Below are 19520 nucleotides of genomic sequence, written 5' to 3' on the forward strand. Positions count from 1 at the left end.
GAGAAAATGGAATATCTTGAGTGTTCTCTCGTGTCATTACTTGACTAATACAAAATAACATCTTATACATGGTGTTATCATCATGTTTCAAAGAAGCAAGTCCCATATCTTCTATACATCATGCACAGATCTGTCACTTTACTTTTAGCTCCTTCTCTGATCCATGGATATGGCTGAAAGAGAGCCTCATTTAAAACAATTCATTTGAAAGAGAGTTAGAGTTAGAGTTTTAGTGTTAGAGTTAGAGTTAGTTAGAGTTAGAGAGTTGGAGTTGGAGTTGGAGTTGGAGTTAAAAAGAGAGGGAGAGAGAGACATATCTTGTACCTGCTGTTTCACTCACCAGATGGCTGCAATGGCCAGGGCTGGGCTAGGCTGAAGCCAGAATCCAGGAACTTTTTCCGGATTTCCCACATGGGTGACAGGGGCCCAAGTTCTTGAGCCATCTTGTGCTGCTTTTCTGAGGCCATTAGAAGGGAGCTAGATTGGAAATGCCCGTATGGGATGCCTGTATCTCAGGAAGCTGTTTACCCACTATACCACAATGCCAGCCCCAAGATCCTCATTATTAAAGGAAGAAATTAAATGCCTTTAAGGGTAGCCATTCATACCTATATTCTTTACTAGAAGCTAGTACCTTCCTGTTAAAAGCAGCTTTTGTAACTTTAATCCCATAGAGATTCCTAGATGAAATGTTTGACCTTGATCCAAGAGAGTCTGCTAGGGTATGGACCTGTCTGCCTGGGAGCACTAGGTCATCCCATCCTCATCTGTTCTTTAGTGAGCCCATTGACGGGAAACTCTTATAAAAATGTTTTCTCATTTATCGCAATTATCTATTCTTATAGATGGAATTATCTTATTCTTATCTATTCTTATCTTATGCAATTGACAAGGAAGTGCAAGTGATGAGAACATGTAATTAATAAAATGAAAAATATATTGTATGTAGTTCATGAAACAACCAAGTTTATATGTTCATTAGCTGAAAATTAACTTAAGAGAAATCTGGTATATTGGTAAACAGTTAAAGATTTTGAAAACTGAAGTTGTTAAAAGTTCTATCACAAGACCACATATATGCCACAGTCAGACTGACACAGTAGAGCAATCCATGTGTGAATCTATATGGTTGTACCATATATCTAAGACACCATTACTAAGATAACAGATGTTGGAGTCAAAGACTGTAGAAGACATCACCAAATCTGATTTATACTTCTATTGTCACACAAACATGACAAAAGTGACACTTTTTCAAAAGCTACAGATGCTTTAATTTGTTTTAAAATCATGAAACAATGAACTATAAACCTGTAAGGGAACTGATAGGTCTCTGAATCAGATGTGTAATTGACATGACTGATTATTCTTTACATATAAGGGTTATTAAAGTTTCTACATCAAGGAGTACTTGCATGGATGGCTCATGCTTTACTTGCAGCACTGTTCAAGCACATTGTACCCAATAATTCAAGATTTGATTTAACAAAGTAGCTGAAATGAGAGCAACAGTGCTATTTCACAAGGAGGACATATTTCTAATCTTCCAGAGTTTATTAAAATAAAATTAATATGTTTTATTTTAGTTTTATTTTGAGTAATTGGAAATGAATCCCAATTATAAACTTGTTAGGGGTAAAGATTTCCCCACAGAACTGAACATATCCCTTATGTAAAACTGTGACTATGAAAAAACCTATATCTACAAAATTAACCTTATAAAATTTAACCAGTATAAAACTATGTATGTACCCAAATACTTACATTACCAATGAAATTCTCAGCATATTATGTTGCTTGTTAGTTCACAAAATGGTTGCTATATTTTTGTTTTTTAATACTGTTCTAATTTTAAAAACCACTGTCAGTTAAGCAACAAGTAATGCATAATCAAGGTCCTACTTATGAAAAGGTTATACTTGCAGTGGAAGCACAGGTGAATATAGCAACAAAAAGGAAGTGACAAGAAAAGATGACTGGTACATTCTCTGAAATGTGCTCCTGCAATTGACAAGGAAGTGCAAATGATGAGAACATGTAATTGATAAAATGAAAAATATATTGTATGTAGTTCATGAAACAGAGTCAAGTTTATATGTTCATTAGCTGAAAATTAACTTAAGAGGAAGCTGGAATATTGGTGAAGAAGTTAACAGTTAAAGATTTTGAAAACTAAAGTTGTTAGAAGTTCTATCACAAGACCACATATATGCCACAGTCAGACTGACACAGTAGAGCAATCCATCTGTGAATCTATATGGTTGTACCAAAGTGTAATTGTGAAAAGACTTGACAGATTTTTCAACTGAAATTAAATCATTCTGGAAAAGGATACCCATGGGATATAGAATGTGAGGAGAATAAATATTATTAATGTTTAAAAGGACTGCATCTGTGAAATTTAAGTTAAAACACCCTTAGCAGCTGTGCTCTAGAATTTCTCGATAGGAAATAGAGAGAAACTGGGTGGGAAGCAGCATTAATTGATTTCCTTGAAATGCATAGAGATTTTACTTGTTTGGAGTAACACTGGAATAGCTGATAGAACTTATTTCCAGACAGCTGCATTCAGGAATGTGGGCTGAAAGGAAAGAACTTATTTGGGTGCCACTAAAACTCCTATATTGTCGGGGCTGTGAGGTGCAGCAGGCTGAGGCTGTCCTTTATCTAATCCTGTTTCCTCTGCTTATTGTTCTGAAGCCACAAAACTTTTCGTCCCACATTCCTGCAGGCAGGATGTGACTTCTGATGAAGGTTTATGATGTTCTTTGCTCTGTCAGCAGAGCTTGTACCCTGATCTTTGCTACCTTGTAAACTTGTTTTGTTCCTGTGCTATGCATGATTGCACACAATGAATGTTATCTGTATGGGGCCTGGGGTATATATCCTTGTTCTTCTTGGTGCTCGCTGCTGGAGGCTGAAGAGTTTCCCCAGGGAGAAGGCCTCCAGTCCCTCATCGCCAGGCCCCATACTTTGGCCTGGAACGCAACCAGGCAATAAATGTGGTGATGAATTGACTGAGTGCTGCGTTTCCGTGTGGTTTGTCAGGTGGCCTCTGACACTATATGTTTAACATGTTGAAAATCAGGGAATCCTAAAGAATACAAACATCTGAAAACATCTAAAAATTCCAAATGACCAAATAAACTCTACAAATAATCAACAAGGATGAGGCATCAACAACAACGATATCGCTATTAATATTTTCCTTAACATATAAAATGTATGGCACTTACATAATGTCCTTTTATGTTTAAAGACAATTGATGGCTAAGTGACTGAGGAGGGGTTGAGCTGGTTTGAGCAAGAATGCAAGGGGCTTGGAAGTCGCTCAGGGGTCTGGATGTGCTTCCAGTCATTTAGCAAGGAGCTAAGACTAATGCTTATGTCCTTGCTCCATTATTTGTGACTGCTGCTATTTTTTAAAAAATTCTTATTTACATAAGGTGAACACATTTCATGTATTTTATATATACAGACCCAACAGCATAGTGATACTTCCCACTGTATCCTCCCTACCACTTATAGTCCCACCCTCCCTCCTCCTACATTTCTTAATCTTTCCTTTAATTTTTTCTTGACAGGCAGAGTTAGACAGTGAGAGAGAGAGAGAGAGAGAGGTCTTCCTTTTTCCGTTGGTTCAGCCCCAAGTGGCTGCTACGGCCGGTGCATTGCAGCCGGCATGCTGTGCCGATCCGAAGCCAGGAGCCAGGTGCTTCCTCCTGGTCTCCCATGCGGGTGCAGGGCCCAAGGACCTGGGCCATCCTCCACTGCACTCCCGGGCCACAGCAGAGAGCTAGACTGGAAGAGGAACAACCGGGACAGAATCCAGCGCCCCAACCGGGAATAGAACCTGGTGTGCTGGCGCCACAGGCCGAGGATTAACCTAGTGAGCTGCAGTGCCGGCCTCTTTCCTTTAATTTTTACAATAACATAGTTTCAGTTTATTTTATAATCATAAAAATTATTTTTTATTTAAAACAGTTTTCAAACTAGACAATGGGAAAGTTTATATTGCTCTTTTATTAGAAATAATGTAAGTTCTGAAATTCTCTAATATTTTAGTACAATTCACTTTGATTAAAGGCAAATGTCAGCTAATTGTGGATGACTGACCAGAGTTACAAAATCATAGAGCAAAATTGGGGCTGAGCTGATTATTTTATAGAATGGTAAAATTTAACATGAACTAAAACTGCTGATGTCAGCTGACAGACATAATTTTTAATCCCACTTAACATTCTCCCCCCTTCTCAGAGGCTGTGTTAGTAGTCCAAACTTCTTCTAACAGGGGAGTGAGGGTTTTGAACATTTTTTTGGATTAAGATATTCCTCTATTTTCACCCAATCTCCTGCCTCCTCTTACTAATCATCTCTGGATGGATATTGGTTCACTTTGGATACCAGATTTATTCATACTTTTAAGAACATATATTTTTTATGTTTTTTTTGAGACACAAAATTGAAAATTGGCTTTGAAGTTTTCAATAAGCTAGATTGAAATACTTGTATGTTTACTTTTAATTGTTTTATTAGGTAATAAGAATTGTTTTCGATTTATGTTTCTACTTTTTTAGTATTTCATAAATGAAATTTTAGTGATGTTTTTCCAAAATAATTCCATTATCTGCTTGAAGTTCTATGACTTTTCCATGCACTTTTCCCAATGCTTCTCTTAGCAATCCAAATGTAATGTATAGCATTATATTTGAATTATTCTTTATATTTTAGTTTGTGTTTGAGTTACATTCTGTGTATAACATCAATAACTTGTCTTATGCCATCTCTAGCACAGGGAGCGTGGGCCCATTCTAGCTTGTGCTTTCATTTTTTTTTTTATTAAACTTTTATTTAATGAATATAAATTTCCAAAGTACAGCTTATGGGTTACAATGGCTTCCCCCTCCCAAAACTTCCCTCCCACCCACAACCCTCCCCTTTCCCGCTCCCTCTCCCCTTCCAATCACATCATGATTCATTTTCAATTCTCTTTATATACAAAAGATCAGTTTAGTATATATTAGGTAACGATTTCAACAGTTTGCCCCCATATTGTGCTTTCATTTTGAAGTCGTCAACTACTTGTTTATTCTGGAAGTTGTCCCTGCAACTTTCCCATTCACAACTTTTCAGAAGCTACTAGGCCCTACTATCATAATGCTCATTTGCAGATGATATATACATAATATTAAATATATTAAACATTATATACATATTATATATTGTATATAATGTATATGTTTTCCTGGTTTTCACAGAACTGAAATATTTTGTTAGATTTTTAAAATTCTCCAATTATAATTCTCTAAACCATATCTCTTTTTTTTTTCTTTTTTTTTTTAACTTTTATTTAATGAATATAAATTTCCAGTGTACAGCTTATGGATTACAATGGCTTCCCCCCCCCCATAACTTCCCTCTCACCCGCAACCCTCCCCTCTCCCGCTCCCTCTCCCTTTCCATTTGCATCAAGATTCATTGTCAATTCTCTTTATATACAGAAGATCAATTTAGTATAAAGATTTCAACAGTTTGCACCCACATAGAAACACAAAGTGAAACATACTGTTGGAGTACTAGTTATAGCATTAAATCACAATGTACAGCACATTAAGGACAGAGATCCCACATGAGGAGCAAGTGCACAGTGGCTCCTGTTGTTGACCCAACAAATTGACACTCTAGTTTATGGCGCCAGTAACCATCCTAGGCTGTCGTCATGAGTTGCCAAGGCTATGGAAGCCTTCCAAGTTTGCCGACTCTGCTCATATTTAGACAAGGTCATAAAAGACAGAGTGAGGATAGTAACCAATGATCCTAAGAGTGGCATTTACCAGGTTTGAACAATTATACAGCATGAAGTGGGGAAGAGGACCATCAGTACACACATGTTGGGAGTATAGCCATTGGTGGTAGAGTAGAGGTTATGATTACAAAGGAATGAGGCCCAAGTGCACTAGACAGGGCCTAGAACAAAGGACAGAGTCATTATTAGAGGAGCTAAGAAAGGTGCTGTCTAAGCTACAATTAAGTTTTCTGATTGAGAGGCAAATAGAAGCTGATAGAAGGGGCTTGATAATAATCTGGTGGGCTTTAGGCCTTGTAAATTCAGAGGCCCAGACCTATCTATCTTGTCACATGGGGTATATCCTAAGGGAGGTGTGAACCTCCTCGGGGAAGGCACTCTGTTGACTTTCATTACTTGGCTGGCCTGGGAGGAGAGCTGGCCAGGTAAAGGCAGGGGGCATCTCTAACAAGAAATTTACAGTTCTGCCTGCAATGTTGCTGACCCTACTTGACCATCCCCTCAGCTGCAGTGGTCACTTTGGAAGTTGGGCTGAGTGAAGGGCTTTTCAGCTTAGAGCCAGTAAGATCTGTGGCTCTGACCTGGGCATCCTTCGACTCCAGGGCAGGTCCATTTCCAGTGATCCAACTCTTGGCAGAGCTGCCAGGGCTCTTCACAAGCTGACTTCTGCTGAAGCCCAGGCTTACCACATTGAAAGCCACTGCAGTGGACTGGCCTGTTGGGTCTCCTTGAGGGCAGATCACTGTACAGATCAGCCATTAATAGGCCTGCCACCCATTGCTTCTGATGCCAAGCTTTCTTTTCCTCCTGGTTTGTGTTAAAGCAGACAAGAGGATGCAAGTCAAGGGAGTGCCCAAGTCCCATCTCTAATCTTCGGTGGCCTGAACTACAAGTCTATAGTCACAGGCACGTTCTGTAGTAGTTTTTCTAAGGTAGACAATGCCCATGAGGAAAATTATATTCTCACTTTAACACTTTCTTTCCCTTTGGTCTGAAAGGGAGGTTTTTTTTTTACTTACTGTATACTTCGCTGATGGCGAAGTGAATCTAGCTATGAGCTTATTATTTGAGTTCTTATTTTGGCTATGCTATTGCAGAAATATGTTAGCCATCTCTTTTACAAGGTCTAAAGATTAAATTGTGCATCCTACAGATTCCTTCATAATAGAATTAGTTTCCTACCTTGAAGAGAATAGAGAAATGAAAGAACAAGTTGGGCTTAGAATAGAGAAATGAGGGAGCAAGTCCTAGATCACTTGCTGACAATAGCAATATCACATGAGTACTTAGCAAACCGTTTCAACCATTAGATAACAACTTAAGAAAACATTTACCAGAAGGTCCAATGCCTTCTATAAATTTTAAGAATCATGTATTTGCAAACACCTCTTAAATATCTAACATGGTGTAGTTTGTTTAACCAGTAAACTTAAGCACAACCATCTAAAATGTTTTTAGTTTCTTTCTACCAACAAGTCTAAAACATATGATACACAGATTCAGGTCCCACAAATTAAAATGTATCTTTGATTGATTTTAGCAGCTTAAATTTATGGACAATCTTATCTATAAGCCATTTAAAATAAAACTCTTAATAAAATTTCCCCATGTGGACATACAATATGTACACACATATAATATAGCATAATAGACCAATATAGCAATTTTAATAATAGCTTTTAAAATCTTTAACTCTTTTTGTAGATTGCCAATTGATTTGAATTGCTTTTTCTTTTTAGTAACCTCAGTTAACCATACTTTCTCTCAGTTGGTACTGTTAATACATTCTTGGCTTCATCTGTTTACAGAGCCATCCCAAAGTACTGAATACAATAAAAGTGGCTGGAAAAAGTCCATAGGAACCTCTAGGAGGACAGCTAAACACAGAACCAACAACGCTTTAGTTTTATGAGCAGCACATCATATATAACTGTGGATGACAAAAGACTTTAAGTCGCCATGTTTAAAATTATAAACTCATCAACCAACAAGAGGCACTTGCTTACTTCACAGTATTTTTGAAAGCACCTGTAGGATTTTACAAGTATTTAACCATTTAAGCCTCTGGGGCTTTCTCATTAAGATAACTATCATGTCTAGTAACACAAGATCATTAGACTTTTTAATTCTCAAACATTTGTATTAATAGCATTTTCCATTATAGAAACTTAAAGTTTGGTACCACGTCACATCTTGACGGTACTTCTAATATAATCCAAATAGCCTGATTAGTTGGTGTCTCTATAAGATGAGAGACATAGGTCCTTCAATTTTTTCAGTTGGGCCCAAACTGGAAAAACCAAAGTCCAGGATTTACTGGAAATTTTAGAGACCAGATTGTTTGAAACTTTGATTTTTTGAATGCCTGTCAAGAATGCCAAGAAGGCTCAAAATCCAAAATATCTGGTTGAAATAAGATTCCTTAAAATCATGACATAACATAGACCAAATTTGATCATTGTTACAAGGTGATTATTCAAATTTTTGAAAAAAGCACATATTTAAATAACCTATAGCTCTTAATAAAAATTCAGCTGTTTTTGAACAATTAGAATTTAACAGACATCAAGAGAACATAATAAATTACTTTAACACATTGCTTTAACAGAGAATCAGAGTTTAATTCTATGTCAAAGAGAAATTGAGCTTCCTGTGATCTTTTGCTGTGAGGTTTCCTTCCTTTACCTTCTTTCATATTGGTGACCATGTTTCTGTGTTTCTGTGTGTAACACATCTTTAAGCATCTTTTGCAGGGCAGGATGAGTGGCAACAAATTCTTTCAGTTTCTGTTTGCTATGAAAAGTCTTAATTTCACCTTCATTCACAAATGAGAGCTTTGCAGGATATAGTATTCTGTGCTGGCAGTTTTTCTCTCTTAGTACCTGGGCTATGTCTCGCCATTCCCTTCTTGCTTGTAGGGTTTCTGATGAGAAGTCTGCTGTGAGTCTAATTGGAGATCCTCTAAGAGTGATCTGACGTTTCTCTCTTGCACCTTTTAGGATCTTTTCTTTATGTTTCACTGTGGTGAGTTTGATTACAATGTGTCGTGGTGAGGATCTCTTTTGGTCATGTTTATTAGGGGTTCTATAAGCTTCCTGTACTAAGATGCCTCTGTCCTTCTCCAAACCTGGGAAATTTTCTGCTAGTATCTCACTGAAAATGCCTTCTAATCCTTTCTCCCTCTCCATGCCTTCAGGAACTCCTAGAACCCGAATGTTGGGTTTTTTAATAGTATCCTGTAGATTCCCAACAATATTTTTTAGATTTCTAATTTCTTCTTCTTTTCTTTGGTTTGCCTGTTTCGTTTCCTGTTCTCTGTCTTCTAAGTCTGATATTCTCTCTTCTGCTTCGCCCATTCTGTTTTTAAGGCTCTCTAATGTGTTTGTCATTTGATCTATTGAACTGTTCATTTCATTATGATTTCTCGTCACTATCAGAGTTTCTTGTTCCACTAGTTGTTTCATTTCATTTTGATTCCTCCTTAAGATTTCACTTTCACGAGAGAGATTTTCTATCTTGTCCATGAAGGATTTCTGTAGTTCAAGAATTTGTTTTTGAGAACTTGTTAATGTTCTTATCAATTTTTTGAGATCCGCTTCTTGCATTTCTTTGATCTCATCATCTTCATAATCTTGAATTGGGGTGTCTTTTTCATTTGGGGGCGTCATAGTTTCTTCCTTGTTCTTGTTAGCTTGGTTTTTGCGTTTGTTGTTTGGCATGTTGGAGATATTTGGTTTCTTCACTGTGGTGTTTTTTCTTGTTACACTATGGCTCTATATTAAGTGGACTGTCTGCTTTCAGTGGAGCCTTAGAGGCTTGAGATGAGTGTGGACTGAGAGCTGTGTTTGGTTCCTCAGGGTTGAGGGTGTGTCAAGGATGACACTCCCAGGTTAGGTGTGGTAAATCTCTCTTTCTTTTTTTGATTTAAAAGGGAAGTAATTCCGCACAGCTGAACATAATTGGAGGTAGTTAGCAGGCAAATAATATACCCACAGGAGCCAGAGATCGGAAGCTCTTTCCCAAGGACCACACAGGGAATCTCTGCTGCCCTCAGTGTGGGCTCCAATTCTCCTGCAGTCTCCCACTGGGTTGCCAAGTTAGATGCTAATCTCCTGTTATTTCACCCCTCCCCCCAGAGTCAGGTTTTTCTGCTAGGCTCAGGGCTGGTGCAGACCTGAGGTCGGCCTGCTTATGACGTATGTCCAAAATGGCGCCTGCTCTGTCTTGCTCGCCTTTGAGAGGTGAGCGGAGAGAGAGAGAAACTTGTGTCCGTATCGGTCACTTTTTTTTTTCCTCTCTCTCTTCTAGTTAGCCTGGTGAACTTTTCCCCACAGAGTTTCAAGCCTCGTTCCCTCTAGTCTCCTCTTTCCGCTTGCCCGCTGGTGTCTCAGGCTATTGAGGTTCGGCTCACCTCGCGTTCCAGCGCTGGTGTGTTGAGTCTGCCGCTGGTGTCCTGAACTTGGGCTCCCATGCTCTCCACGCAGGTCCACTGTGAATCACTAGTTCCGGAAGAGTTTCCTCTGCTGTTTCATCCCCTACTCTTCCTTGACCCTGCAGTATCTCCACTTATATTAACCTGTCTCTCCCCCGGACTAATAGTGTGCTCCCTGCCTATTCCGCCATCTTGCCGCCGACTTTTCTCTATACCATATCTCTATGCCAGTATTTTCTCCATCAAATACTGGTCCTATAATATAACCCTCTTATTCAAGGGGTTTTTTTCATTGCTGTATGCATCCCATTTGACCATTTATTTTCTCTCATTTTATTCCTCTCACTTGTTTATATCCTCAGTATCAAAGTGTGAGTTAATTCCAGCCCTACAAGCATACTGCCATTCTGGCCAGCATTTTCATTATGACATCATGAAATTGCTAAAACTTCACTAATATACCCTAGTAACGTCCATGTACATGGTCTTCAGAACCATGGTTTCTCAGAACTGTGCTGGGACACTGGACAGTTTTGTGATTTCAATGTCACATATTTTTCTAATTTCTTGGTTTTTATGAGACTTTAATGTAACCACTGGGTTTTGGAATTTTCCACACAGTAAATTGAGACACTTTGGATGTTAGAGTCAAGAGTATTGTATCAAGCACTATATGTTTCCTAGTTTAAGTTCCTCCAATTTTTCTGTATTTTTTTAGCTAGTAAATTGGGGCTATTTTCATGAACATAAATACACTTGTGATTTTAGTTTTTTCTTTTACTGACAAATTGATCATTTCTATATCCAGCAATCCAAATATCATGCATATCATAAACTGTACACATTACTATGATGTTTATTCTAATTTTGACTTTATTCCTATCACCTTAGGTTTTTTCCAATTGGCAGTGTGGCTTGTGCCAGTCTCAGCACACGTTGCCTGTGCTCCACTTGGTTTACATTCTATTTCTAAGGTAATCAAGTATATGTAAATTATAACAGTTTTCTCATAATATTCATGCCAAAAATTACATTGAATCATCTAGCATCAGTGTCATCACTCTCCTTGGCAGGTCATATGTTTTATTGTTTTGTGAACTCTGTTGAAACTCCATATTTACCTTTGATTTTGGAAATTTTCAAAAGTCAGTTATTTAAATAAGTGTTATTTCTCAAATGTATTCAGCCAAGGTACTTGAAATATTCTTGATTTAACTTGTGTTGACTTTATTATCTTGTATAACTTTATATGTGAAGGTCTATTTTCCACATAATTCCTGTATACTGTTTTGTCACTCACATTGCTTCACTTCTCCCAATAGCAAAATGCATGCCATGATAGTCCTGAAAACATTTGCTCATCCTAGCCAGCATTTTCATTTTGAAATCATAAAGTTGTTTACATTTCTCCAAGTTGTGTTACTCCTTCCATGTACATTGTTTTGTGAAATTATGTCACTAAAGTTGACACTTTCAGGTATTCATGTTAGTGTATTATCTTTGTATTTTCTTGCTTTTTTTGTAGTACTCAAAATTAAATATTATCTATAAAAATTTCCTGGGTCAAGGTTTTGTATGTTAGCTAAGAGATTAAATTTTAGGCAGCATGATCTTTTCTTCCTTTAAGCTACTGAAATTTTGTTGTTAGATTTAACTGTAACTTTAAGATTTTATTCATATATACCCTTTCTGCACGATTGTGACTCTATTATTGACTCTACCAAATCACTAGTTTCCACGCCCTATAATCAAAATTAAATGCCTTAGAATTTATTACTATCACCTAAATATGTAATTAATAATCTAGATTTTTACAACCATAACACAGAAAACTATGGGTACCATGGTTTGATTTATCATTGAGTGGTCATCAACTTGCTCTAAATGGTAAAAGTTGTCCTAATGCTGTCATGTTTAGTGGATTTCAGCACATTTTAGGGACAGCGCCTTCATTCTCATCAGCAGGGGATATATGGTTCATTTTTCTGGATGTTCCTGGAACTGTTAATTAACTTCTGATCTTGGAAATTTTCCAAAGCCCATTTCTCTGTCATGCTGCAATTTTTCAAGTTTATTATGGACTCTTTTGCACCAAATAACAATCTATATATTTGTCTTTTACTTACAGATCACATTAAAATACTCATTCTTTCTAACAGCAATTTAAGCAGGATTTTTTTTTAAAGATTTATTTTATTTATTTGAAAGACAGAGTTACAGAGAGAGGTAGAGACAGAGAGAGAGGTCTTCTATCTGCTGGTTCACTCCCAAGATGGGCACAATGGCCAGAGCTGTGCTGAACTGAAGCCAGGAGCTAGGCACTTCTTCAGGTCACCCACACGAGTTCAGAGGCCCAAGGACTTAGGACATCTTCTAGTGCTATCCCAGGCCATAGCAGAGAGCTGAATCAGAAGAGGAGCAGCTGAAACTAGAACCAGCACCCAAATGAGATGCCAGTGCTTCAGGCCAGGGCTTTTTTTTTTTTTTTTAAAAAGATTTATTTATTTGAAAGTCAGAGTTACACAGAGAGAGATGAAGAGGCAGAGAGAGAGAGAAAGTCTTCCATCCACTGATTCATTCCCCAGTTGGCCACAATGACCGGAGCTGGGCAGATCCAAAGCCAGGAAGCTTCTTCCTGGTCTCGCACGTAAGTGCAGATGACCAAAGACTTGGGCCATCTTCTATTGCTTTCCCAGGCCATAGCAGAGACCTGGATTGGAAGTGGAGCAGCCGGGACTCAAATTGACAACCATATGGTTTGCTGGCATTTCAGGTGGCAGCTTTACCCACTACGCCACAGCGCAGATCCTCAGGCTAGGGCTTTAACCCACTGCACCACAGCGCCGGCCCCTCAAGCATGATTTTACCTGCTCTGTGCGCCAGATTTCTATCTTTTTTGTTTTGTCTTTCATTTTAGTAGTTTCAACTGTGTGTATCATCAATATCCATGTGGAAGCCAATCTTAGCACTGTAAACTTATGGTCATTCTTTTGGATATTTACATTATAATGTAATGAATTCACTCAAATTTTTTACATTGTCCTAACAACCTCCATTTTTGTGGTCTATTAAAAAAAATTTTAGACAGTACACACACATTACTGAGGACACACATTTGATTTACAGTTTCATTCTTTTTAGAGACTCAAAATTGATCATTCACCTTAAAATTCCCATTCATTGAATTGACAGTGCTGTCTAAGCTTTAAGATTATTAAACTGCATAAGATTTCCTTATATTTTTCCATATTTTAAAACATAATTTTATTACAATTTTAATCTCTATTACACCTCCTTGAGCTCCTATTTCTGCATCTACCAGATTTCCCATTGGTACAGCCAATAGTCAGAATATAATGTATGAAGAGCAGCAAGATGGTGGAATAGGAAGGGAGCACACTATTAGTCCGGGGGAGAGACAGGTTAATAAAATTGGAGATACTGCAGGGTCAAGGAAGAGTAGGGGAAGAAACAGCAGAGGAAACTTTTCTGGAACTAGTGATTCACAGTGGACCTGCGTGGAGAGCGTGGGAGTCCAAGTTCGGGACACCAGCGGCAGACTCAACACACCAGCGCTAGAACGCGAGGTAAGCCGAACCTCAATAGCTCAAGACACCAGCGGGCAAGTGGAAAGAAGAGACTAGAGGGAATGAGGCTTGAAACTTCGTGGGGAAAAGTTCACCAGGCTAACTAGAAGAGAGAGAGAGAAAAAAAAAAGTGACCGATACGGACACGAATTTCTCTCTCTCCGCTCACCCCTCAAAGGCGAGCAAGACAAAGAGCAGGCGCCATTTTGGACATACGTCATAAGCAGGGTGACCTCAGGTCTGCACCAGCCCTGAGCCTAGCAGAAAAACCTGACTCTGGGGGGAGGGGTGAAATAACAGGAGATTAGCATCTAACTTGGCAACCCAGTGGGAGACTGCAGGAGAATTGGAGCCCACACTGAGGGCAGCAGAGATTCCCTGTGTGGTCCTTGGGAAAGAGCTTCCAATCTCTGGCTCCTGTGGGTATATCATTTGACTGCTAACTACCTCCAATTATGTTCAGCTGTGCGGAATTACTTCCCTTTTGAATCAAAAAAAGAAAGAGAGATTTACCACACCTAACCTGGGAGTGTCATCTTTGACACACCCTCAACCCTGAGGAACCAAACACAGCTCTCAGTCCACACTCATCTCAAGCCTCTAAGGCTCCACTGAAAGCAGACAGTCCATTTAATATAGAGCCATAGTGTAACAAGAAAAAACACCACAGTGAAAAAACCAAATATCTCCAACATGCCAAACAACAAACGCAAAAACCGAGATAACAAGAACAAGGAAGACATTATGACGCCCCCAAATGAAAAAGACACCCCAATTCAAGATTATGAAGATGATGAGATAGAAGAAATGCAAGAAGCGGATCTCAAACAATTGATAAGAACATTAAGAAGTTCTCAAAAACAAATTCTTGAACTACAGAAATCCTTAATGGACAAGATAGAAAATATCTCTCGTGAAAGTGAAATATTAAGGAGGAATCAAAATGAAATGAAACAACTAGTGGAACAAGAAACTGTGATAGTGATGAGAAATCATAATGAAATGAAGAATTCAATAGATCAAATGACAAACACATTAGAGAGCCTGAAAAACAGAATGGGCGAAGCAGAAGAGAGAATATCAGACTTAGAAGATAGAGAACAGGAAAGGAAACAGGCAAAGCGAAGACAAGAAGAGGAAATTAGAAATCTAAAAAATATTGTCAGGAATCTACAGGATACTATTAAAAAACCCAACATTCGGTTCTAGGAGTTCATGAAGGCATGGAGAGGGAGAAAGGATTAGAAGGCATTTTCAGTGAGATACTAGCAGAAAATTTCCCAGGTTTGGAGAAGGACAGAGGCATCCTAGTACAGGAAGCGTATAGAACTCCTAATAAACATGACCAAAAGAGATCCTCACCACGACATGTTGTAATCAAACTCACCACAGTGAAACATAAAGAAAAGATTCTAAAATGTGCAAGAGAGACACATCAGATTACTCTCAGAGGATCTCCAATTAGACTCACAGCAGACTTCTCATCAGAAACCCTACAAGCTAGAAGGGAATGGCAAGACATAGCCCAGGTACTAAGAGAGAAAAATTGCCAGCCCAGAATATTATATCCTGCAAAGCTCTCATTCGTGAATGAAGGTGAAATAAAGACTTTTCATAGCAAACAGAAACTGAAAGAATTTGTTGCCACTCATCCTGCCCTGCAAAAGATGCTTAAAGATGTGTTACACACAGAAACACAGAAACATGGTCACCAATATGAAAGAAGGTAAAGGAAGGAAACCTCACAGCAAAAGATCACAGGAAGCACAATTTCTCTTTGACATAGAATTAAACTCTGATGCTCTGTTAAAACAATGTGTTAAAGTAATCTATTATGTTCTCTTGATGTCTGTTAAATTCTAATTGTTCAAAAACAGCTGAATTTTTATTAAGAGCTATGGGTTATTTAAATATGTGCTTATTTTCAAAGATTTGAATAATCACCTTGTAACAATGATCAAATTTGGTCTATGTTATGTCATGATTTTAAGGAATCTTATTTCAAGCAGATATTTTGGATTTTGAGCTTTCTTGGCATTCTTGACAGGCATTCAAAAAATCAAAGTTTCAAACAATCTGGACTCTAAAATTTCCAGTAAATCTTGGACTTTGGTTTTTCCAGTTTGGGCCCAACTGAAAAAAATTGAAGGACCTATGTCTCTCATCTTATAGAGACACCAACTAATCAGGCTATTTGGATTATACTAGAAGTACTGTCAAGATGTGACGTGGTACCAAACTTTAAGTTTCTATAATGGAAAATGCTATTAATACAAATGTTTGAGAATTAAAAAGTCTAATGATCTTGTGTTACTAGACATGATAGTTATCTTAATGAGAAAGCCCCAGAGGCCTAAAGGGTTAAATACTTGTAAAATCCTACAGGTGCTTTCAAAAATACTGTGAGGTAAGCAAGTGCCTCTTGTTGGTTGATGAGTTTATAATTTTAAACATGGCGACTTAATTCTTTTGTCATCCACAGTTATATATGATGTGCTGCTCATAAAACTAAAGCGTTGTTGGTTCTGTGTTTAGCTGTCCTCCTATAGGTTCCTATGGACTTTTTCCAGCCACTTCTATTGTATTCAGTACTTTGGGATGGCTCTGTAAACAGATGAAGCCAAGAATGTATTAACAGTACCAACTGAGAGAAAGTATGGTTAACTGAGGTTACTAAAAAGAAAAAGCAATTCAAATCAATTGGCAATCTACAAAAAGAGTTAAAGATTTTAAAAGCTATTATTAAAATTGCTATATTGGTGTACTATGCTATGTTATATGTGTGTACATATTGTATGTCCACATGGGGAAATTTTATTAAGAGTTTTATTTTAAATGGCTTATAGATAAGATTGTCCATAAATTTAAGCTGCTAAAATCAATCAAAGATACATTTTAATTTGTGGGACCTGAATCTGTGTATCATATGTTTTAGACTTGTTGGTAGAAAGAAACTAAAAACATTTTATATGGTTGTGCTTAAGTTTACTTGTTAAACAAACTACACCATGTTAGATATTTAAGAGGTGTTTTCAAATACATGATTCTTAAAATTTATAGAAGGCATTGGACCTTCTGGTAAATGTTTTCTTAAGCTGTTATCTAATGGTTGAAACGGTTTGCTAAGTATTCATGTAATATTGCTATTGTCAGCAAGCGATCTAGGACTTGCTCCCTCATTTCTCTATTCTAAGCCCAACTTGTTCTTTCATTTCTCTATTCTCTTCAAGGTAGGAAACTAATTCTATTATGAAGGAATCTGTAGGATGCACAATTTAATCTTTAGACCTTATAAAAGAGATGGCTAACATTTTTCTGTAATAGCATAGCCAAAATAAGAACTTAAATAATAATCTCATAGAATCTCATAGCTAGATTCACTTCGCCATCAGCGAAGTAAGCAGTAAGTAGAAAAAAACCTCCCTTTCAGACCAAAGGGAAAGAAAGTTTTAAAGTGAGAATATAATTTTCCTCATGGGCATTATCTACCTTAGAAAAACTACTACAGAACATGACTGTGACTATAGACTTGTAGTTCAGGCCAGCGAAGATTAGAGATGGGACTTGGGCACTCCCTTACTTGCATCCTCTGGTCTGCTTTAACACAAACCAGGAGGAAAAGCAAGCTAGGCATCAGAAGCAATGGGTGGCAGGCCTAATAATGGCTGATCTGTACAGTGATCTGCCCTCAAGGAGACCCAACAGGCCAGTCTACTGCAGTGGCTTTCAATGTGGTAAGCCTGGGCTTCAGCAGAAGTCAGCATGTGAAGAGCCCTGGCAGCTCTGCCAAGAGTTGGATCACTGGAAATGGACCTGCCCTGGAGTCGAAGGATGCCCAGGTCAGAGCCACAGATCTTATTGGCTCTACGCTGAAAAGCCCTTCACTCAGCCCAACTTCCAAAGTGACCACTGCAGCTGAGGGGATGGTCAAGTAGGGTCAGTAACATTGCAGGCAGAACTGTAAATTTCTTGTTAGAGATGCCCCCTGCCTTTACCTGGCCAGCTTTCCTTCCAGGCCAGCCAAGTAATGAAAATCAACAGAATGCCTTCCCCGAGGAGGTTCACACCTCCCTTAGGATGTACCCCATGGGAAGAGATAGATAGATCTGGGCCTCTTAACTTACAAGGCCTAAAGCCCACCAGATTATTATCAAGCCCCTTCTATCAGGTTCTATTTGCCTCTCAATCAGAAAACTTAATTGTAGCTTAGACAGCACCTTTCTTAGCTCCTCTAATAATGACTCTGTCCTTTGTTCTAGACCCTGTCTAGCACACTTGGGCCTCATTCCTTTGTAATCATAACCTCTACCACCAATGGCTCTACTCCCAACCTGTGTGTACTAATGGTCCTCTTCCCCACTTAATGCTGCATAGTTGTTCAGACCTGGTTAATGCCACTCTTAGGATCATTGGTTACTATCCTCACTCAGTCTTTTATGACCTTGTCTAAATATGATCAGAGTCGGCAAACTTGGAATGCTTCCATAGCCTTGGCAACTCATGATGACAGCCTAGGGTGGTTACTGGCACCATAAACTAGAGTGTCAATTTGTTGGGTCAACAACAGGAGCCACTGTGCACTTGCTCCTCATGTGGGATCTCTGTCCTTAATGTGCTGTACATTTTGATTTAATGCTATAACGAGTACTCCAACAGTATGTTTCACTTTGTGTTTCTATGTGGGTGCAAACTGTTGAAATCTTTATACTAAATTGATCTTCTGTATATAAAGAGAATTGAAAATGAATCTTGATGCAAATGGAAGGGGAGAGGGAGCGGGAGAGGGGAGGGTTGTGGGTGGGAGGGAAGTTATGGGAGGGGGAAGCCATTGTAATCCATAAGCTGTACACTGGAAATTTATATTCATTAAATAAAAGTTAAAAAAAAGAAAAAAATGTATATGGGAAGGGACGTATTTTTTATATTTTTTCATGTTGCATTTGAATGTATTAAAACTATCAGAAAAAAATCAATAACCTAATTTATGCCAATTCTAGCACTGAAAACTTCAAGAAGACTCAATTTGCTTTATCAATGTTTGGAAATCAATTTTCTAAAATCTGGAACTTGTCCAAGCAAATTTTAGTTCACAGTATCTGAGTCTTGGGTCAGGTCCATCTCTCTCATTAGCAGGGACCTTTAGTTTTGTTTTGTTTTAGATTTTTAAGGACTTTTAGGGAACTTGATATTGTTTCATTTGGGAAATTTAATTTTCTGTTTCATCTTTAAATTCATGGAGCTCACTTCTTTCACTAATCATCTATTCTAGACCCTTCCCAGCTCTATGAACTGATGGCTATGATGATTTAAATTTTCATTGTGAGATCATCACCCACAACATTCTATAGGTGTCCTGGAAACCTTCATATACATAGTGTCTTAGTGCTATCCTAGTCAAGGTTAATCATTCTCTCTCCTCAAGGTAATATATACATACATATATAAATATAATATATGTAAAGTTATATATATATATATATGCATTATTGGATTTTTATAAAACTCTGAATCATTGTTTCTTCAATTTTTTTGATTAGTCAAGTTTTCCACTGTGGGTCTAGATACTGTACATGTCCTAGCAATTATGTGAGTAAGTGGTAAGATCTTGAAATGATTTTTGATCCTAGAATTATATTTTTTAATTTAATTTTAAAAAATAAGTATGGAAACCCAGAAGGACAGATAATGTGAGTCA

The sequence above is a fragment of the Lepus europaeus genome, unplaced genomic scaffold, assembly GCF_033115175.1.
Source record: "Lepus europaeus isolate LE1 unplaced genomic scaffold, mLepTim1.pri SCAFFOLD_3_1, whole genome shotgun sequence".
Lineage (NCBI taxonomy): Eukaryota > Metazoa > Chordata > Mammalia > Lagomorpha > Leporidae > Lepus > Lepus europaeus.